The sequence below is a fragment of the Malaclemys terrapin genome, chromosome 1 (assembly GCF_027887155.1).
Source record: "Malaclemys terrapin pileata isolate rMalTer1 chromosome 1, rMalTer1.hap1, whole genome shotgun sequence".
Taxonomy (NCBI): Eukaryota; Metazoa; Chordata; order Testudines; family Emydidae; genus Malaclemys; species Malaclemys terrapin.
Genome location: NC_071505.1, coordinates 22114662 through 22138060, shown reverse-complemented (window position 1 = coordinate 22138060; position 23399 = coordinate 22114662).

Sequence of the window (23399 nt, the reverse complement as noted above, 5' to 3'; positions counted from 1 at the left end):
TGCAGAGGCAGACTCAGCAAAGGGAGCACAGAGGAGACTGAAATGACCACACACTGATTTCCGCCCCTGCCCCAAATGTGTGTGATAATCATATGAGAATTACAGAGTTACATTGTTTAGCCAACTACAGGCATGTCGCTGTGGCAGGGATTTTATAGGGGGTTTGATTAGCCCATTCTCTAGATTGTGAATTGTTTCTGTTTAGAAACTCTGATTGGGAATATAGACTGGGGTCCTTCATGTGACCTCTCTGCATCTATAAAGTTACTGTCCACAAAGCTGGCCTTTGGGTCCCCTGGATCAAGGGGAGCCACTAATGCAAAGGAAATCCCCAGCTTTCATCATGTTTTTAACATTTTTCCTTGCAGAGAACCTTGGATACATGAACAAATATAAACTGATCGCTAGGATTGAAAGATGGGCTTTACTTCTGCAGCAGGAATCTGGGGTGGTGTCCTAAAGTTCTTTCCACCCACATACTTCAGTCATTTAAGTGTGGACTGATTCCCAAAGAAACACCTCATCCCCCTCCACAAAATCCCTAGGTGCATATGGTATGAAAACGATGGGACAGGAACGGATTATGCTTAGGGTAGGGTGAAGGGCCAAAGTGCGAAGGCTGACACATTGTTATTTTGGAGACTTGGGGCCAAATCCCAAACTGGTGTAAATTGGCATAGCTTTGATGACTTCAATGGTGCTACACTCTTTTACACCAGTTGAGGATATAGCTCTTGGAACCTGGTCCTGCCTTCAATGAAGTCACATTTAAATTCATATTTAGTTTATGTAGCATTAACAGACTTTCTGCACCACAGAAAACAGCTATTGGTATGCTTCCATAATCTTAAAGGTTGACATTGACAGAAGGGTAAAGGTAAGAACATGTTCTTTCAAAACACTGAACAGCTCTCATGGAAGAAGAAAATACATACGTTTGTTGGTAAAAGTGAGGGACAAAATGTATCTTTGTTAACAACTTGTTCTTACTTTGATAATAGGTCATTTTAGCACTTCAAAGAAGCCCATTCTATCTAATTAAGTCACTCTTTCCTTGATGAAGCAAGCAGCAGCATTTCCCTTGTGAGAGAGGTTAAAGGTTTCAGCCTAGCATCTTATGTTTACAGAGCCCATATTCTAGTGCAGATGTCAGCATTACCTGAAGTCACTGAAAACCCCCAAACACTTTGATTTAGAAATAAAGATCAATTTAAAATGTGGAAAGAGAGCATTTAGGAAACAGAACTTCAGTGCAAAGCAGCTCTAACCAAGAGCTATTCATCTTGTAAATGTGGTTTGTACATTTCAGTACACAACTGTTTTCCCATGACTCAGCCTCCTTTTTACTCTACAAATCAAGTGTCTCATCCCACTGAGTGAAATTGTAGTTGGTTCAGAAATGAAAGGTAGAGTTAGAGAAAAATGGTCATTCAGTTGCTATTGGTTTCTTGAGCTTGATCCTGTCCTTAAAGAATAATAGGTGTGAGTTTGCTAGATCAAATACTCTTGATATGCACACAACCCACTTATTCTGAAGCATGTCAACTCACTATGGGTCAAATTCAGCCTTGGGGTCGGCTTTTCCCAGGATCATCCCTTTTTTGAGATAGCTATCCTGAGAAATCTGTAAGTCTCAAAAACCTCAAAAGTCCTGGTTTTTGTCAGTTACGTAACAATATACCACTCAATGCAAATTTGATCAAACTCTTGATGGGGGACGACGATGATGGAGGAAGGGTCACATTCCAGCCTTGCCAGCCTGTGCCCTGGGTAGCCCCGCAATACAGCTGCCGTCCCTCCCCTTGGTCCTTGGCCCAGCCCCACCACCTTGCTCCCCCATCTCCTAGCAGCAGCTGCCTGTGTCCTGCCCACCCCCTCAGCATGACCACAGTGCCTCCCACCAGTGAATGGAGCTTGGCCAATCCAATAGGGGGTGAAGGAGCCTGATTTATCAAGAGAGAGGGGAGACGACACAGGAGAGGCCCGAGCTCTGTGTTTACCAACTAGACCTCAGTTCACCCCCCACTATCCTCCAATACAACGCACTGGCAGCTCTGGCTCTGCATCTTAAAGGTCTTTTTTTTTTTTGTACCTCACAGGTGGCAACCCTAGTTTTACCAGGTGCAGTTCTACTGTGTCCGAATGCCCATGTGCAAAATCAATGGAGCTGAACCTACTTTACATCAGGGCTGAACCTGGGCCTGTCACAGGATGAGCTGGGCCTTTAAGGGAAGCTCAGTCCCAGCCCTTCTTGTGTGTCCTCCTAGATCAGGTGACTGAGGGGGACTGTGTGAGAGCAAGAATATACCAGACTCCCTTCTGCTCATGCAGAGAGCAAGAAGGGTCTGTGTGGATTTCTTCAATGGAAAGCCAGGAAAGAAGGGTGATGAAGAGTAGGGGTGGCTTTCCAGGGGCTAGGCTACGTCTGGCATGGTTGTTTGTAGAGGCAGCTGGGAATGGAGACTATGAGGAAGGCCTAGGAGGGAGAAGCTGAAGAAGTCTGTAGAAGGGCCATGATGAAGGCCTCAGAGGTAGATTAGCTGACTAGGCTCAGAAGTAGCCCTGTGGGAGTAGAGAAGCGGGTGGCTGAGGCTAGATCATATGGCTATTTCATTAGAGTGTTGGGGCTGGAGCCCATAGTACAGAGGGGGGTTGGGCTCTGTACACTGCAGCTGTGAGGGGGTGAATGCGTGTCCTTGATACAAGATGTGAAGGGCTATTTGGAGTCCCTAGAGAGAGGGCAGTGGGCAACACCAACAGTGAAGGGTAGGAGGTTTGATTTATGTCTTGTGTTTGGAAGTCTGTTTACCCCTGTAGGGGAGGGGGGGAGTTCTGATCTGCTTGGAAGGCTAAATCTCCCTTCCAAATTGGGGCAGACTCCATCCAGAGAAAGGAAACAGACGCTGGAGGGACACTGATGCATGAGCTGTGTACCTGATTTTGGAGAGGTAAGGTGACCCCTGTAGGGCAAAGCAAACTTTCTCTGTTCTATTTTAAATTATTGGATAAAAAGAGATTTCTCAGTCTCTCTGCTGTCTGAAGGAAATGTGAAGCATGTACTTTTATAGGTCTGTATCTATTCCTGGTGTAAGCACTCATTGTTTTCCAATGCTGCAAAAGAGTTTCATACCTCAGTGCTTCTCAAGCTTGGGTCGCCGCTTGTGCATGGAAAGCCCCTGGCGGTCCAGGCTGGTTTGTTTACCTGCCGCGTTGGCAGGTTCGGCCGATCGCGGCTCCCACTGGCTGCGGTTTGCCGCTCCAGGCCAATGGGGGCTGCGGGAAGCGGCGCAGGCCGAGGGATGTGCTGGCTGCCCTTCCCGCAGCCCCCATTGCCCTGAAGTGGTGAACGCCAGTGAGAGCCGCCGTCAGCCAAACCTGCTGACTCGGCAGGTAAACAAACTGGACCGGACTGGCAGGGGCTTTCTCTGCACAAGCGGCGGACCGGCGTTGAGAAGCACTGTCAAACCCGATGTAAGCAAGTGTATTTGGCCCTGGTTTATGCAATCCCTGTGCAACCCTACTAGATGTGGGGAAAAATGCTCTAGTATGAAACATTTTCAAGTTCATTTTATAGTATTGGGGTGTGTTGTTATTGACATAAACTGTGATCGTATAGATCATTGTTGCAACCATTGTTATATATCTGCAGCAAATATTGTACAAAGGTTGTCGTGTGAGGTGTCTATAAAAAGATTATGATTTGCTGGTTATGATTATGTTATCTGTATGTGTGTAATTTTTGTAGCTGAAGTTATGAATATTGGCTATGTACTTGTATCTCAATGTGTTTTGATTCTAAGTAGTCTCAGTGAAGCATTTGGTCAGCTTCTTGAGAAAGGACTATTCTCAGAAAGTGCCCAATCAAGAAACACTTTATTGACAATGAACTTTGGGAGATGCCAATCCACATCTGAGCTTTCCTGAGAACATTCAAACTAACATGTAAACAATGGCATCGGCCTGTAAAGAACTGAATCATGCATGGACATGTGACTTGCCCATGTAACTCCAAATGCCATCTTGTTGCTGTGATTTTGCACAGGAGAACCAAGGGTTTCCGTCCACAAGAGAAAGAATATAAAAGGCTCTGGAAACCCCTCCATTTTGTCTTCAATCCTGCTTCTTACCTCTGGAGAAACTTTGCTACAAACTGAATCTCTGAACAAAGGACTGAATGATCCACCCTAGCTGTGGATGTACTCCAGAGACTTGATTTGAACCTTCAGGTTATTCAATTACTGCTACAAGCCTGAAACAAGAACTTTGCCATTATTGTATGTAACTGATTCCATTTAACCAATTTTAGCTCTCATCTATATTTCTTACTTTTTATGAATAAACCTTTAGATTTTAGATTCTAAAGGATTGGCAACAGCATGATTTGTGGGTAAGATCTGACATATATTGACCTAGGTCTGGGGCCTGGTCCTTTGGGATCGGAAGAACCTTTTTTCTTTTACTAGGGTCTTGGTTTTCATAACCATTCATCTCCATAACAAGTGGCACTGGTGGTGATACTAGGAAACTGGAGTGTCTAAGGGAATTGCTTCTATGACTTATGGTTAGCCAGTGGGGTGAGACCAAAGTCCTCTCTGTTTGGCTGGTTTGGTGTGCCTTAATAATAAAGTTACAGGGCTGTAACTGCCCTGCTCTAAGCAATTTGTCCTGAATTGATACTCTCAGTTGTGTCCCGCCATTAACTCTAGTGGTCCGCCATTGTCTATTCCTGGACTGGGCAATGGATAGTTAGTCTCATCTGGTTGGGGAGGTAGTCTCTCCTACCTCATTGTTTCACTGCCCTGTTGTGAGGTGATGCTGAAATCACACCACAGTTAAAATTACAGTGTTCTATACAAACACTCAGACCCTCATAACCATAATCTGTATACATATCTCATAATGACTATTCAGTTTAGTGCAGGGATCGGCTACCTTTGGCACGCGGCCTATCAGGGAAATCTGCTGGCAGCTGGGCTGGTTTGTTTACCTGTAGTGTCCACAGGTTCAGCTGATAGCAGCTCCCATTGGCTGTGGTTTGCCATTCCAGGCCAATGGGGGCTGCGGGAAGCGGCGTGGGCCGAGGGATGTGCTGGCTATTACTTCCCACAGCCCCCAGATTTCACAGTCCATGACACATTTTTCATGACCATGAATTTGGTAGAGTCCTAGTTATAATATTAGCCATTTGGTGAAGGTTACAAGGGTTTGCTTTCCCTCTGGTGTCTTCCTACTAGGAATAGCCTACTACTCATAGACAACGTGTAAAAGAAGACTGTCCAGATACGAGTATTGGTACAGGTTTATCCTCTTGCCTGAGGATAGCAGCCATTATTATACACCTGACAAGGAATATTGTATGGCAGGCCCAAAGACTCAAGACAACTACTTTTTTAAAAAGTGAAATAAAAGCATCTTTAGCACCAGAGGAGTTACTCTGAGTTTACAGCAGTGTATCAGATCAGAATCTGGTCCTTATCTTGTGGTTAGGACAGGTGTTTGAATTATATCCTTCCAGACAAGAGCACTAAAAGCTGTGCTAAAGACAGACCAGAATGCGTGCCTCTAAGGGAAATGGGCTGTCTCCTGGGAACCAGCAGCTACAGAGCTACTTGAGCTCTCATTATAATAATAAAAAAATATATATGGAGATACACCTATCTCATAGAACTGGAAGAGACCTTGAAAGGTCATTAAGTCCAGTCCCCTGCCTTCACTAGCAGGACTATGTACTCTCCCTGACAGTTAGGTTCCCCCCCCCGATCTCTAAATGGCCCCCTTAAGGATTGAACTCATAATTGTGGGTTTAGCAGACCCATGCTCAAACCACTGAGCTATCCCTCCCCCCGATAAGAAAGGAGCTTCTCACCCCAGATGGGACTTGACCCCACAATCTCTGGCTTAGGAAGCCAATACCTTATCCATTAGGCCACATTGCCCTGAGCAGTTCCATAGAGTGGACTTGGCAGCACCCTTTGAAGGGGCCATGTGCCAGTGACACTGGGCTGTTACTGCAACGTGTGGCATCATATTCTTCAGGGGCTGGAATGGTTCAGTTTTATTAACTAAACGGAAATTAAATCCAAAGATTTTGGGGCTGAGAGAGGGAGGCAGGGCTGAGAGAAAGCTAAGCATGTTTGTTCTCCTCATAGTGGAAAAGAATATGAATATTGGCTGCAAGAATGTTAGCCCCAAGAGAAAATTCATGCAACTTGTGATCCACTGGGGACCAGGGTAAAAAGCCAGTCAGGCAAAAGAGCTGGAAATACTGCATTGGTAGCCCAGAAGGCAGAGAGTCCAGAGTGCATGGCTTCTGTGAGGAGAAGGCTGGTGCTTGAGAATCAGGAGTTAGAGCTGTACAAGAGGTAGCTGAAAACAGCAGCTATTTTGAAGGTTTTTGTCTTTTGCAGGGTTTTAATATGAGAATTTTCACTCTTTAAAATTTCTTGCAAAATACTTGAGACATTTTGAAACATCAAGTTTTGTTTCTGACTTTTCCCCTTTCTGCCACTCAGTGCAATAAAATGAGTGATACGCAGAGTCCCCCTCCCCCAACTCTTCATTTACTCTGTTTTTCTTTTGTCACATCTGACTTCGCAAAATGTCCACTTTAGAAAAGCTACAGTGTGAGCAGCAGTGTTAGTTTTCTGTTTCCTTTTGCTAATTTACCTTTCCTACATTGAGGGAGCTTTGAAAGTTAGCCCTAATTATTATCCCCATTTTACAGATGGGAGCCAAAATACAGAGAGAGAGAGATCAAGTGAGTTGCATAAGGCCACAGAAGGATTTTATAGCAGAGCTGGGAGTTAAAGCCTGGTTTCTGCTGCCTAGACTAGTTGCTTAACCACAAGACCATCTTTCCCCTTACACAGTTCCACTTTTGGCAGTATGTGTTTGTGGGGAGGGGGCAGGACATGAGTGAGACTCCAGACACCTTTTATTCTATTGCATTAATTGATATGCTGGAAAATCGTCAAAATCTAAAATTCTTTTTTTTGTAGAAAAGAGAAATTTTGGAAAACCAAGAGCTTCTCATGAAAGTTTTCACTGTCATAAAAAGGGTCCTTTTGAGCAACTCTAGTCAGGACTACATGAGTTCTCCTTTTAAAATCCATTTCACTGCTGACTAGGGCACTGGCATTTCTGGGTCCATGGAGCCTAGAAGGCTTCACATTTTGAGGGCTAGGAGGCAGAACTATGTGTCCATTGGTGAACCTGTAGAAATTGCAAATTTGACACCATCAGATCAGGATTAAACAAAGACTGTGACTGGCTAGCCAACTACAGAAGCAGTTTCTCCTCCCTTGGTGTTCACACTTCAACTGCTAGCAGAGCACCTCACCCTCCCTGATTGAACTAACCGTGTTATCTCCAGACTGATTCTTGCCAGCATATTTATACCTGCCCCTGGAAATTTCCATTACATGCATCCAACGAAGTGGGCATTCACCCCCGAAAGCTTATGCTCCAATACATCGGTTAGTCTTAAAGGTGCCACAGGACTCTCTATTGCTTTTTACAGATCCAGAGTAACATGGCTACCCCTCTGATACTGTAGAAATGGGTTACCAAGTGAAGATAATGAAGCAAATAAGTCAGCTGAGTGGTCATCAGAAGCTCATTTTAGACAGAGAATGAGAGGAGTGAGTGCAAAAATAGCTGGTTGGATAAACATAGATGGAGCAGGCTTGTTGTCTATAGTAGCCCTTTCCCTGCCTCAAGTTTCCTTACATCCTCTGGGACCGTTATAGTCTAAGCGTGTCAGTCTAGCGGCTCACTGTCCATGACAATCATAACATTGCATATTGGGCTTAGTGTTGTCACAGAGGCTGAGTTGAAACACTATGAAATGCCAGCTGGATCCTTTATCAGCTCTGAGCTCAGTGTGCATCACAACTGCTGAAATGTAATGTAATGTTCAGCTCCAGTTAAATGCATCCTGTATGCTTTGTGGACATGATAGTTGAGTGGCAGGAAGGAAAGGAAGAGAGTCCAAGCCTTCAATGTAATAGAATAATAGGAACCAAATGTACACTAGAACTCAGGGTATAATGTTCCCAGTGAAATCAAATCTTCTTGAAGTCATCTGGAAAGAGAACGACTAAGAACACATGGGGGAAATAGACTGGACTGTGATGATACAATTGTTTTGACAATTTCTCCTTTACCTTATGCACAGAAGACTCTATGGCCTGGTCTACGCTAGGAGGTTATGTCGAATTTAGCAGCGTTCAATTGAATTAGCCCTGCACCCGTCCACACAACGAAGCTATTTAGTTAGCTATTTATGTGGAGAGCTCACAAGAACATCCAGCATACAGGGCCAGGCTTCATCTGCCCTGGGCAGCCTTGTGGTTAGAGCATTTGAGAGAGCTGAGTGAAAGTCCCAGCTCTGCTCCAACTTCTTCTGTGGCCTTGAGCAAGTCACTTAATCTTGTTGTGCCTCTTTTCCTCATCTGTACAATACAATGTACTTGTTTGCTTGGCTAATTTCGAAGGAACAGGTATTGCCTCTTATGGTGTCTGTGCACTGCCTAGCACAGTGAGGCCCTGATGTCAGTTGTGACTTCTGGGTTCTACTGTAATGCAAGTAAAACTAAAAAATAAATCTCCCGTGCCTCCTGCATAGCTTGCTCTACATACACTAACAAAGGAGGGGACCAATAGAGAGACAGAGGCTCTCCAATGAAAACATTATGGCATAGAAACAACCATGTTCTCTGATATACCCAATCTATAATGTTCATGCTGGCAATATAGAATTCTTTTTGCTTCTCTGTAACCCTTCAATCTAGTATCTCAAAACACTTTACAAACATCACTTAAATTTACACTCAATGCTTTTAAGAGGTAGATAAGCATTATCTCTAGTTTACCAGAGGGGTAACAGACTTTTATATAACTGTCTTGTAGAACTTAATAGGGACAAAACTAATAGTTCTACATAAATTTAAATAGGATTCTGGGTTTTTGTTAATCTAGTGAATACTATTTCCTTCAGTTTTGTAGACAGGGTGATCTTTCTATTATAATTCTATGTTCATTTTCCATAATGAAAATGTAACAGGATGGCACTCACCTCTCGCGAGCACCCCTTTGGCAGAGTGTATGTGTACTTCCTCTCTGCCTTATGGTGAGTCTTCAGAAACTCAGCCCTCCAGCTGAGTCTCACACAGTCTGTATGTGAAATAAAAAGCAAACCCTTTCCAAGGTACAAGTCTAACAGGACCTCTCTCGGTGTCCTCTGTAACATCTCTTTACTTGCAGCCCTATTCCTGGGTTCACTCCTCAATCAGTCCAGCAGAGCCTGTCACAGTACCCTGGTTCAAACAGTCTCTCAGCCCCTTCTGGGCTCTCAAATTGTCCCTGCTCTGGTATAAAGCAGTGCTCCAGGGCTCTCTGCCTAGAGGCAATTTCTTTGCCCTCTCAGGGACAGATCTCCTGCTGGGCCGCTAATAGAGTTCAGTTTTCCCTTCTGGGGTGCATCAAAACTCCAAGCCACTTCCCCAGTGGCTAATGGGAGGGAGGTGAGGTAAGGGCAGGCCACCCATCCACTACTCCAGTGCCCAGCCCAGAGACCCTATAGATAGCAGCTATCCACCACATCCCTTTAAATAAATTGCATCACTGTTATGATTCCCAAGGCCACTTCCTCACAGCCCAGCATATTCTTCACCCTTACCTCAGGGCCTTGTCCTGGTTGAGTCCCAGCCGCCAGCCCAGAGCTCCTTCTTGCTCCCCGGGTCTCTACCAGTGCTGCTCTGTCCAAGGTCCTGTAGCTCTCTCAGCCAGTCAAGCACATCATCCACTCTCCTCCAGCTCCAGCAAGGAACTGAACTCACTCTGGGTCTGCAGCTCTTTTGATACTAGCCTTCTGGGCTCTGATTGGCTGCTCCCTACAGACCATTCTGATTGGCTGTGTCCGACACAGCCACTCTAAGTAGCTTGGAGGAGCCTCTCCACTGCCCTTTTCTGGGGCGGGGTATGGCAAGGCCAGGAGGCCTCCAGCAGGGGGCCTCAGAGCCTAATCCATCCCATCACAGGAAGGTTATAATGGAAGCCACATGGAAAACCTAAGGAAGAGTCTGGGGGTACGTCTACACTACAAAATTAGGTTGATTTAATAGAAGTCGATTTTTTAGAAATCAATTTGATACAGTCGATTGTGTGTGTCCCCACTAAGCGCATTAAGTCGACTGTGTGCATCCACAGTACCAAGGCTAGCGTCGACTTTCAGAGCATTGCACTGTGGTAGCTATCCCACAGTTTCTGCAGTCTCCACAACCCATTGGAATTCTGGGTTGAGCTCCCAATGCCTGATGGGGCAAAAACATTGTTGCGGGTGGTTCTGGGTACATGTTGTCAGGTCCCTCCGTGAAAGCAATGGCAAAAAATCGTTTCTCGCCTTTTTTCCTGGGTTACCCATGCAGATGACATACCACGGCAAGTATGGACCTCACTCAGATCACTATCACCGTATGTCTCCTGGGTGCTGCTGGCAGACGCGATACTGCAGTGCTACACAGCAGCATCCCCTTGCCTTGCCTTGCCTTGCCTTGCGGACGGCAGATGGTGCAATACGAGTGCTAACTCTTGTCGTCGTCTCATGGGTGCTCCTGGCCGACCTCGGTTAGATTGGTTGGGGGCGCCTGGGCAGACATGGGTGCTCCTGCCCGGCCTCAGTGAGGTCGGTTGGGGCGCCTGGACAAAAATGGGAATGACTCCAGGTCATTCTCTTCTTTAAGTTTCATCTAATGGAGATTCAGTCCTGCCTGGAATGTCATGCCAGCTGAAGGTTTCTGCCTCAGGCTGCTCTCCCAGTCAGCAGCACCGCATGGTTACAACTACCCCAGCCTACCCCTTGCTCCCATGGCTCATGAAGCCTGGACAGTAGTAAGGAGCAGTTCAACTATAGGCTGAGCAAGTGCATAATGGTGGTAGAATGTGCCTTTGGACGTTTAAAAGCTGGCGCAGTTTACTGACCTCAGCGAAACCAATATTGCCATCATTATTACTGCTTGCTGTGTGCTCCACAATATATGGAGAAACATTTATGGCAGGATGGGCGGTTGAGGCAAATCGCCTGGCCACTGATTACACACAGCCAGACACCAGGGCAGTTAGTAGAGCACAGCAGAGCGTGCTGTGCATCAGAGAAGCTTTGAAAACCAGTTTCATGACTGGCCAGGCTATGGTGTGAAAGTTCTGTTTGTTTCTCCTTGATGAAAACCCACCCCCTTGGTTCACTCTCCCCTCCCCCCCTTTGATCTCCACTTGCAGAGGCAATAAAGTCATTGTTGTTTCAAATTCATGCATTCTTTATTAATTCATCACACAAATGGGGGGGGGGATGACTGCCAATGTAGCCCGGGAGGGGTGTGGGAGGAGGGAAGCTCAGGGGTGGGGTAGTTGTAGGGGCACCCCCTAGAATGGCATGCAGCTCATCATAGAAGCGGCATGTCTTGGGCTCTGACCTGGAGCGGACGTTTTCCTCTCTGGCTCTTTGGTAGGCTTGCCTGAGCTCTTTAAGTTTCACACGTCACTGCTGAGGGTCCCTATTATAACCTCTGTCCTTCATGCCCTTGGAGATTTTTTCAAATATTCCGGCATTTCGTCTTTTGGAATGGAGTTCGGATAGCACGGCTTTGTCTCTCCATACAGCGATCAGATGCAGTACCTCCCGTTCGGTCCATGCTGGAGCTCTTTTGCAATTCTGGGACTCCATGGTCACCTGTGCTGATGAGCTCTGCAAGGTCACTTGTGCTGATCAGCTTGCCATGCTGGCCAAACAGGAAAGGAAATTCAAAAGTTCGCCGGGCTTTTCCTGTCTACCTGGCCAGTGCATCTGAGTTGAGAGTGCTGTCCAGAGTGGTCACAATGGAGCACTCTGGGATAGCTTCCGGAGGCCAATACCGTTGAATTGCGTCCACACTACCCCAAATTTCACCCAGCAGGGTCGATTTCAGCGCTAATCCCCTTGTTGGGGAGGAGTACAGAAATTGATTTTAAGAGCCCTTTAAGTCAACAAAAATGGCTTCATCATGTGGACGGGTGCAGGGTTAAATCGATCTAATGCTGTTAAATTCGACCTAAACTCGTCATGTAGACCAGGTCTTGGAACGGAACACAGACTTCCAAACTCCCACTTCTGTGTTCTAACCACTGGACCATGCTTCCATACCTGTGATACTATCTAGTCTGTCAACTTCTATTAGATTTTCTGCTGTTGCTGCACAAACAGTACCATGTGTGTCTTGAAAACAAATGGTTAAACCTAAGGGATAGCTTGTCTTTAGGTATTCATACTTCTCAGAAACACTTCTCCTCTGGCCTGAGATCAAGCCAGAAAAGTTCCCATCCGAAAGGAGCTGTACTCCTGCAAAAGCTTCAGGGTTTGTGTGTGTGTGCATGCATGTTTTAAAAAAAGGTATAGAACAGGAGCAGACAGGTCTTACAACCTTAACTAAAGAATCAATACTGGCATTCAATAATCATGCTAAATTATTTACAAATAAAGACATCTCAGTATCACTATGCAGTGATGTGCTTGGGACATTTAAAGCCCCAAAGAGTGAAGACACTGAGCCAGATTAGAGAAGACCTTAGTCTATGGCCACTATGTTCGACACATCACTTATGAAAATTCCCTGCAAGTGTCATTAAGCCTATAATCATTGTTAGCCATCATTTTCTCAAAGTGTCTGATTCTGTAGTCATTTTCACCAGTGCAGTACAGTATGTGTAAAGTGCTACCATTATGATTTGGTAGTGTGCTACATTCATTATGCACTGATGCAAATGACTACACAAGGTACAGGACGAATCAGATTCTAAATTCCCAGATTGCTACTTATCAGTGTTCCCTCAAATTTTTCCCACCCATGTGCGGAATGAATTTTGTTATGTGCACTAATATGGAGGTGATGTGTGACACGTCACCTTCATATTGATGTGCATAACAAAATTCATGTGGTGGGGATGCGGCTGAGGGGTTTGGCGTGTGGGAGGGGGCTCAGGGCTGGAGCAGAGGGTTGGGATGTGAGGACTCCGGCTGGGGGTACGGGCTCTGGGTGGGGCTAGGGATGAGGGATTTGAGGTGCAGGAGGATGCTCTGGGGCTATGACAGAGAGAAAGGACTCCCCCCCAGCTCTCTCTCCCACAGCAGCACCTGGGCTGGCGGGGGGAGGGGGAAAGGCACTTCCCCCGCAGTGGCAGCTCCAGGGTTGGGGCTGCAGGATAGATGCCCCTTCCCTGGCTCCAGCAGATCCAGGCAAGGGCTGGGTTATGGCCAGAGGAGGGGCATCTGGGGCCATGCCTGGGTCCGGACCGGGCCGCTCCAGCTGCAACTGGGTCCGGGATGGGCTGCTCTGGCTGCGCCTGGGTTCGGGCCACCCCGGCTGCATCTGGGTTTGGGCCGGGCCAGGCCGCACCGCCCCAGCCATGACAGGTCCAGGCTGCAGCAGTTTTGGGGCTGGCAAAGGGGCACCCAGGCCGCAGCAGGTTGGGGGCCGAGCTAGGTTGGGTGGGTTCCCTGAGTGCCTGCGCAGTGCTAAATAGGCTGCCGTGCAGCCACGCAGCTTACAGGAAACTTAATTACCTTTTTTGTTGGTGGAGGTCCCATCACCATTGAATCCCATCAATCCTGCCATATTGAACAGAGAAGAACACGTTTTACTGGTTCCAGAACAGTATTCCTTTGTATCCTTTATCACCAATGCCACAGGATGTTTGGTTTTGTCAAAGTACTATTTTTGCTACATTTGTTCAATCTGTCTATTTTTATGCAGGAATTCATTGATGGGCACTTTTATTTATACAGAGAAGTATTTTGAGTAATTTGTGTTCCACTAATAGCTCTTTGGTAGACAACCCCCATTATAATGAAACAGCATTATAAGACAAAACCAAATGCATGAAGTTGAGTTATTATCTGATACTGTTTTTAAAAGCAGTCTTCTGACACACAAAATCTCTTTCTTTTGTCTTGACGTTTGCTACACTTTTTTTCAAATTCATTGCTGGAGTACTTAATGTGGGCTTCAGCATTGACAGCTTCAGCATTTATTTCCTAGTGAACATGGATTTCCTGTGCATTATTAAAACAATTGATGCTCTATTTATATACAAGACAATGTCTCTGAAGCTGAAATATAATGAAAAATAGCTCTTCTTGTCCTCAATAAATGAGTCTGAGCCTGCCTTTGTCATGGTAGGCAGGTTCCAGCATATCACTCCTGACTTCCTTGATTGTAGCAATACTTAAGATAGGTAATGCAATGTCTTACCGTCTGCTTAAAGCGCAGCCAGTGTGTAGCTTCATGAGGCTGTGATTCAGATGTCCATGATTAAGTGTAGCATTTTATTTTGTATAGACACTGGTACTGTGAATGATCCTGTCTGTTGGTATACCTATCCTATTAAAACACATAGAAATAGTACAGTGTTCCTCAGGAATGGTCCCAAACGCTACAATTTTAACACCCGGGTAATGTCAGGGTTTTGGAGCATTGCAGTAACAGTTCTTACAAAAGGGAGGCAGGTCTTTCATGTCATTTACACCTGGAATCACCACCACCACCATGGCCCCTTCTGTTTTCTTTCAATTCTCCTTTCAACCAAAAGTTATTGGATCTCATTCTGAAATTATTGAGTGAAGTCCTATGGCTTGTGTTATGCAAGAGATCAGATTGGATGAACACACCAAGCTCTTTTAGCCTTCAAATCTAGTAATCCCTCCTTGAAACACCATTCACCTTTAAATCTCAAAGAAGAATAACTAATGATACCCCCACACCCAACATGGCATACAAGACGCACATCTGACAGCTCAACTCAATCACTTGCTTTTGTTACTGCCTCCGCCTCACCTATAGATTCAACTATTTAGAAGGTAAGATAATCAGGCATGAAAAATGCCTCTCTTTCATCTCTAAAATGTGCCTAGTCCACTGGTAGTACATACATAATAATAACTCTTCAATATGTTGCATTACTTTAATGGGGTGCTAGGTCATCTATGCTAAAAGTCTGATCTTCTTTTCTCTGTCTCTGGTTCTTGCACTGTCTCTGCTGTAACCATCTCCAAACGAGTTGCTGATAAAGGTAGGTTCATCTGATACAATTATCCCTCCTCCCTGGTTTTCCATGGGAAAATGCCCTTGTGTCTCTCAACCACTGCATTTCCCAACTTGGATGTCCGGGTATCAGCATGTTTCTGTGGTTTCATCAGGAGTAGAATTGACTTATCAGACACAAATCCGCAAAATAATCATGGCAAATTTTGCTAAAGCCATGTTGGACTTATCAGTGACATCATGAAATTAGCATCTCTTAACAGTGTCTCTCCTACAAGTGGCTGAGGCTCTATCCTAGCTCTCTCCCAGGGGATCTGGAAATCTTGTGCATTGGCTCAAATAGCCCCTCCCTGCCCAATAGCTACAAAGCCACTGCTTCTTCCCAGCCTTCCCAGCACCTGATTGTTTCTCTCCAGCCCCCAACAGGAAGACTCAAGTAATGGAGAAAATGTCCAGGAAAGTTCCAGAATCAGAGTTCTGTGATTTCCCTCCATGACTAAACACCCCTGATCATGGCATTTGTGTTCCTTTTGAACTTGCTATTACAATAGACAAGTCCCACCAAATCCCTGGACCCACACACCCCTAAAGTTCAGGGGTGTTCAGAATCTCTACCGAGAACTGTTTGCATTCTTTCCAGGCAAGATTTACAGTTGGTAACGTCCAGAAGACAAAACAAATGTATAACCCAGCAACAGAACTGGTCTTATGTCTCCCCAGAGTGCCCTGCCATGGGTCTGGTGAGCAAAATTTGTCTCTTCTGTCTCATTTGTCTCTTCTGTTCTATCTAGTCCTATTGGAGTAACCCTATCCTTTAATGTGCTGACCCTTACGGCGTGCTCACCTGCACCTGATTACCTCCCAGCTGAGAATGCTTCGCTGAGTTGACAGAGCCCTTGTTGGGAGTTAACATCAGGCTGCTTTTTGGCTCAATGAGTCCTCTTACAAGGGCTTCACCGTACTGAGGTGGGCAGGGCTGCAGGGACTAGGATACTAGCATTATATACAGAGAGTGTGGACGCACACTCTTTCTGGTATTCCTCATACAGAAGACCAAGTTTAAGCATGTTCTCTCAATCCAATCATATTTTTTTCTGCCAGTAATCTGTCATGCAGCATAGGCCACAGGAAGCCAAATTTGTGTCTTCACCAGATGCAATGCTGCCCCGAGCTCATGTTCAGAAACTTTAGGTGAAACCTCTTATTTTTCTTTCATTTGCAATGAGTGAACCTTAAAATTGATTCACTGAGTTCTGCCCATTCCTTCATTCTGTGCCCTGTCTCTCCATCGTTATCACAAATCTCTGATGATTCATTTTGCATCCTTAATTCATCATTCTGAAGTTAGCAACCACATCACCTAGAAAAGGCATATTGGCATGAAGACTACTCTTGCTTAACATGTATTCCCATCAGGAAGGACATGTTCTATGAACTCATAACTGCAGCAGTATATCACAAAACTCTATTATCCTCTCCCTCAAACCTTCTCTCTGATCTCATTCTCTCCTCTCCCCCAGTCCAGGTTACCAAATTCTGACAGTCACCCACTGTCAGAGACATGAACAAAACACTTAGTCCTGGCTTGTAGTCCTCTGCTGTAATTGCTAAATGCTAATGTAATGGACCAAATTCACCTTGTAAGTGATGGGCACAGTTTCATAGCTAATCTTACTCTCAATAAGTCTAATAGAACCCCCTTTTATTTTTCATTGATAGAACTGAAAGGACATACTTCAAACTTGGATCACAAACCAAAGTCTCCACCTCGGAGGTTTATTTAACCCTTTCAGAATGACATGGCTTGGCCAGACTCAGCTTTGATAGAACTCCTCTGCCCTGATTTTGTTAGCAGAATAGCAACCGGCTGGCTGTGATCGCATCAGATGGAGCATATTTCACTTCCAAAGACCTTCGAATGAAAGATGCTTTCCAGAAATTTTAAAATACAGTACTTGAAACATAGCAAGGATTTAGCCTTCAAGAACTACCTATGCTGTCCACTCTTATTTCTCACTCTGTTCACAGATAAAAGAAAAATACCCTGCAGATTCTGAAAGCATAAATATAGTAAATATAGTCATGGTCCAATAAACCAATCAACCAAAAAAAAATTCAAGTTCTGAAAAAGTCCTTTCTTTACAAGAACTGCAGTGAAATATTGATGGCAAACTGAATTCCAGCTGTGTAATGGATTAAATTAAAATGTTCCCATGGGTGTTTATTGGACATACAGGGCACATTTAAGTTTATGTGAAGGTTACATGCACAAATATGGAGAACAATAATGGGAGCTCTTCAGGGAACTACCCACGCACTGTGTACTTAAAAATTTAATTCCCAGTGTTTAATCTGTTGGGAGATTTAAAGGAGCCCATCACAGAGCTATAGTGTATCATAATTATAGTGGTCCTGATTTTTTTTCTGGTGGAATAAGGCATTCAGATAGCAAGGTGATGAACATGGTATAAATGCCTAGATAGAATAATAGCTGTTTGCGGGCGAATAAAGAGCTGGGCCAAAAAATTGTAGCAAAAGACTTATTCAGAGAATGTCACTTCTTCAGTTTGTAAATTGTCTGTGAACAAATAGCAATATTCCTTATTCTCAACATGAGTTTCCTGACCAAATACTTTCAGTGAAAAATTTTGGTCTGTGAATTACTTGTAAGTATTCAAAATTTATAGTTCAGGAAGTGTTGGTTAGGACTTTTAGTGGACACTGGCCAAGACTTTAGGCATCCATTTTTTAAGCTTGGCTCCTAAATACATATTTATGTGCCTAAATATGTAATCTGATTTTTAAAAAGTGAGCACCTAGCACAGGGATCGGCAACCTTTGGCATGCGGCCCACCAGTGTAAATTTACCTGCTGCATCTGCAGGTTCGGCCAATCGCAGCTCCCAGTAGCTGCAGTTCGCTGCTCCCAGCCAATGGGGGCAGCGGGAAGCGGTGGCCAGCACATCCCTCGGCCCGCGCTGCTTCCCGCCGCCCCCATTGGCCTGGGACGATCCCTGACCTAGCAGTTTCCAGTAAGTCAAAGGAGTTACACTAATTTTACCCAGTTTATTTAATAGTAAAACTAGGCCCTATATATCACATGAATTATGTCTTCCAAAAGATAAACATACACTTTACATGTTCTAATTATGTTATTACATGCAACTCATTAATCTACTTGCATACATGCTTGATTTTTCTACACATTCTAATGAACAGCACCAACTAAAAATGACGCAATAATGTAATGAGTGGTACATGAATAAAGTTTTGCAAAATTGTAATGCTTTTTTGCTTTAAAATAGAACCATGCATACTGCTTGCAATAAAACTTGAAAACACAAAGTCACTGTTTTTGAAGTTAATTACCAATTTGAAACTCAGCCAGAGTTTCTTGAAAGCCTTTTCTAAGAAATGTGACTTCTTCCAGTGAACATGGGCGGATCTCATTGAAAAGATGCAAAAATAACTGTCTCACATGGTCCTGATGTGACACACCATGATTTCCCACAGATTTGCCAACCCCAAGTATTAAAAAAATCATGAGAATGTTTGGTTTCAAATTCATTCTATTTTTGTTTAAAATTTGGCTTCTTTTTATTTTCCTTTTAGGTTTCGTGTTTTTAAGCTTTATCTGGAACTATGGCAACTAGAAGTTTTGTTTGTTTGTTTGTTCATTTGTAATTCCCTCAATGAAATCTGTGATTCTCTCATCATCATACAGCTCCTGCAAACATCAAATATCACAAAACTTGCAATAGTTCAGGAGATCTGGCAACAGTGTTTAATTCTAAGTTTCACTTTGAGTTTTGGGATCTGTTCAGATGCCAAATCTTCAAAAGAAACTTGGGACAAGAAATGAAACATCCAGTTCAACACCAAGGAAAAGGCGTTCATGACCCCCTTTCAGCACTAGATCTTTACCTCAAAATGCTTTGAGAACTGAGGCACAATTATGCTTGTCTTACTCAGCTGAATAGTGTCATTGACTAAAATTAGTGTAATTCCTTTGACTTACTGGAAGTTGCTAGGTCAGGGATCGTCCCAGGGATCGAACTCCTGCCTTGAATAAGGGGAGCAGTACAGCTGAATGTAGAAAGGTAATTCTGTTTTTCAGAGGATTTGGATATTTAGAAATTTGGAACAAAACCAAAACATTTTGAGATTCTCCGTAAAAGGAAATGGAGTCCTAATGCAAGGCAGTCCACCTGTCCTGGAGCCACAGACCCACAGAGCCTGGGATACCCAAGAGCTGTGAGCCTGGGGACTGGGGCTTCTAGACCAGCGATGGGCAACCTTTGGCATGTGGCCCACCAGGGTAAGCACCCTGGCGGGCCGGGCCGGTTTGTTTACCTGCCGCATCCGCAGGTTCGGCCAATTGCGGCTCCCACTGGCCGCGGTTCGCCGCTCAAGGCCAATGGGGGCAGCGGGAAGTGGCGGCCAGCAAATCCCTTGGCCTGTGCCACTTTCTGCAGCCCCCATTGACCTGGGATGGTGAACCATGGCCAGTGGGAACCGCAATTGGCCGAACCTGCAGACATGGCAGGTAAACAAACCAGCCTGGCCCGCCAGGGTGCTTACCCTGGCAGGCTGCGTGCCAAAGGTTGCTGATCCCTGTTCTAGACTCTCACTTCCCCATCAGCTCACCAGGCAGACTACCGAGGAAACTAGGTATATTTTGAACCTTGCCTAGGTTCTGTCTGAATTTTGTCAAAATCAAACCATCTCCATGAAACATTTTATTGTTGACACATCGGCAAATTCTGAGTAAAACTTGTTTCAGGTGTTTCACATCCTGGTAAGAATAAGTTTAAGTGGTGCATTATGGTCCATCTTCCATAAGACTTTTTTTTTCATAGATTCCAAGGACCATTGTGATCATCTATTCTAATCTCCTGTATAACACAGACCATAGGACTTCCCCTAAATAATACCTTTTGTACTGCAGCATATCTTTTAAAACCATTCAATTTTGATTTTAAAAAGTGATGGAGAATCCACCACAACCTTTGGTAATCAGTTCCAATGGCTAATTACCCTCACTGTTAAAAAAAATACAACTTATTTGAATTTGTTTAGCTGCAGCTTCCAGCCATTGGATCTTGTTATACCTTTCTCTGCTAGACTGAAGAGCCCATTATCAAATATTTGTTCCTGCTGTAGGTAATTATAGACGGTAATCAAGTCACCCCTTAATTTTCTCCTCTTTAAGCTAAATAGATAGAGCTCCTTGAGTTAGTCACTAAATTGCATGTTTTCTAATCGTTTAATCATTCTTGTGGTGCTTCACTGAACTCTCTCCTTCTCGAATTATGGGCACCAGAACTGGACACAGTAATCAAGCAGAGGTCACACCAGTGCCAAATTCAGAGGTAAAATAACCTCTCTACTCCTATCAAGATTCCCTTGTTTATGGATTCAAGAATTGTATTAACCCTTTTGGCCACAGCATCATATTGGCCAAAAGGTGTTGGTTTTGATACATTATTGTAATGCTCTTACTCTGTGTAATAATTAGTTCTGTAAAATAACAAACACTAGTCAAGAGAACTGAAAATAACATTTTTTTTTTTAAACACTTAGTGAAAAACCTAGTGGAACAAAACAATTTGAGCTGATGTCTCTAACCAGGATCTTTTTGCAAGTAGAAGAACCATAGGCCTCAACACTCAGCTTATGTAAATGTGTGTAGCTACATTCATTTAAATAGAGTTATGTCACGCTACACGAGACTGGGGGTAGATTAGTGCCAGAAGGTTGGCATAGGTCCTTATGTTTAAAAGTACCCCATTTTTTCCAGATCTGTTATATAGGTCTCTTGATGATCGTATCTTTTCACCTTTAATACAATATCTCCTTTTAGGTAGTAAAGTGTTTGCTGTTATTGCCCTCTTCTGCCAGATAGACCATTAGGTTTTTATTATTGAATTTGATCATGCACTGAGTTGTATTAAATAATTGGTTCATGATTCACATTGAAAAATGAAAGTGCAAGTGACATACAATGTATCAAAATTGGGGGTTTTCCTGTATGCTTAGGATATGGGTCAGATCCTCAACTGGTATGAGGTGGTATAGGTACATTTGGCCCTATGATGGAGTAATGGTGTAGGTTTCGATGGTGATCACTGTAGTAGTGTTCTCAAGATAACTATATGCACTAGATTCCATGCCTTACACACTGGTGGCTGGCACCATTGAGGAACAATTTTTCAGTAGCATAAACTGATATAAAATAATTGAGATGACTTTCATTAATAGCAATATGGGGTACTTACTGTAACTTGTAACCTAGACTGCCTCGACTTTGCAGAATTCCTTTATATTGTATTTCTGACCCCCTCTCCTTCTATAGGTAACACAATAAACTTGCAATGTAAGTGTTAGGGGGCTTATTCCTTTACCTTCTCACTTCCCTGGTCCTTCTTGCATGAACAGAGAGCAACAATACCCGAATCATAGGGCCAAAGGCACAAACAATTTGATGTTTATTGGGGTGAACTTCCAGCAAGCATGATTCCAGTTTCCTTTCTTAGTGTCCCCCTTCCCAGCTTTGACACCACAGAGCCATCCCTGTTCCCATTCCCTGTTCCCATTTCTCCCTTAGCAAAACATGATTCCAATTTCCCCACCCCCATTCCCTGTTCCCATTCCCCCCTTACTTCCTGATTGACTGCAGACTATATAGTAAAACTTGAGTTCTGCTTAGCTATACCTTAATCAATAATTTTACTGAAATTTAACTAACCAATTTTAACATACTGTAACATGGTTATTTAACCAATTATATTCCACCACCTTAATTGGTTTACACCCAACAAAATTAATTATACAGCAGACAGAAACAATTACAGTACCAGACAGAGACCATGTAAATAAACATACAAAACAATACAAAAGTGAGGATTTCACAACTACATCTATACAGACATAAGGGTTTTCCAGCTGTGTCTATTGATAAGTGAGTTTTTACCAGACAGAAAACTATCAAACTATTTTTTTTTTACATGTTCTAGGCTCTGTCCTTTCTCTGAAGGTGACAGGAATATTAGGACAGAATTGTATTCCTAACAGCCCAACAGCACCTCATTTCCATGTGACTAGTTTGGAATGTGAGAACGTGACCATTCACTTCCCAGTTTATGGCTGCCTCTGCTGCTTAGCCGAAGGCCTTAGCCTAAGAACCTCAGGCTGTTACAGAAGAGAAGGCCCTTACACAGACAGACAGTGATTTTGATTCTTTCTTTCTTTTATACCTCTATAACTAGTTAAGTAATAAGAATACACGTAAATACTAAATACATTAGCTAGATATGCTTGTCCACTAGAAAAATGGACAAAATATTAACCATCTGGGGATGCCGTAGATGGCTCTCATACAGATTCTAGAGAAAGATCTTATCCCCAGACATTTTTGTACTACACTAACATTCCTTGGAATCATTCAGAACAAACATAACATCCAGCAAGGGAAAAGCAAAGTATTTATGCCAAGCCCCAAATATTTGCTCCGAGACAACCCCAGAGTCAGATGCTAGCATAGGCAGCTATTAAGTCAGCCACAGAAAAGATGCCTTTCAGAACTTGGCACTCAGGCCCTGAGACTGTCAGGCATGTTTCATGTATAGCTGCAAATATTTACTCCCTGACTGGAGCAGCAGCTAGATTGTAAATTTACTTGGACTTCTTGAGAATCTCTTTTTTACTTTTGGGGAAGGCTGAATTTAAACAGCATGTGAATAAAGTGACTTGAAATGAATTCATGCCCTGGCAAACCATACAAATCCAGTAGTATAAAGAGGGCCACTGTAGTGGGGCAGCTGCCCCACTCCTGCAGAAAAGGGGTTAAAAGCAGCCCTGGAGAGGGCTATGGCTGGAAATAAGGGGAGTGAGAACAGCTGGGGGAAGCTGATTACGTTGCTGACCACAGGTGTGGGCAGCTCAATCAGGGCCCAGCTGGCCCTGATAAGAGGGCAGTGGAACAGGAGCTGGAAGGCCACACTCTCTCTAGCTTCTCGGAGAGAGAAGGAGTTGGCTGCCTGGGAAGCTGAGGAGGGTACCTAGGGTGGAGCAGTGCTGGGGAAGGGTAGAGGGAGCTGGGGATCTCCACCCTAGCAAGGCTGCAGGCTGAGCTAAGGACCCACAAAAGGGTACCAGGACTGCAGAGGAGCAGTCCAGGTATAGGCAGAGGCTGCAGGTCCAACCTCCCCTTGCCGATGATGAATGGCCATTACAGACTGCAGTCTGCCCCAGGGAGCAGGGGCTAGATGGAGACTGGCAGTAGTCACTGAGGCAAGGTGGGGATAGGGGTTGGGGTTCCCCTGGGAGG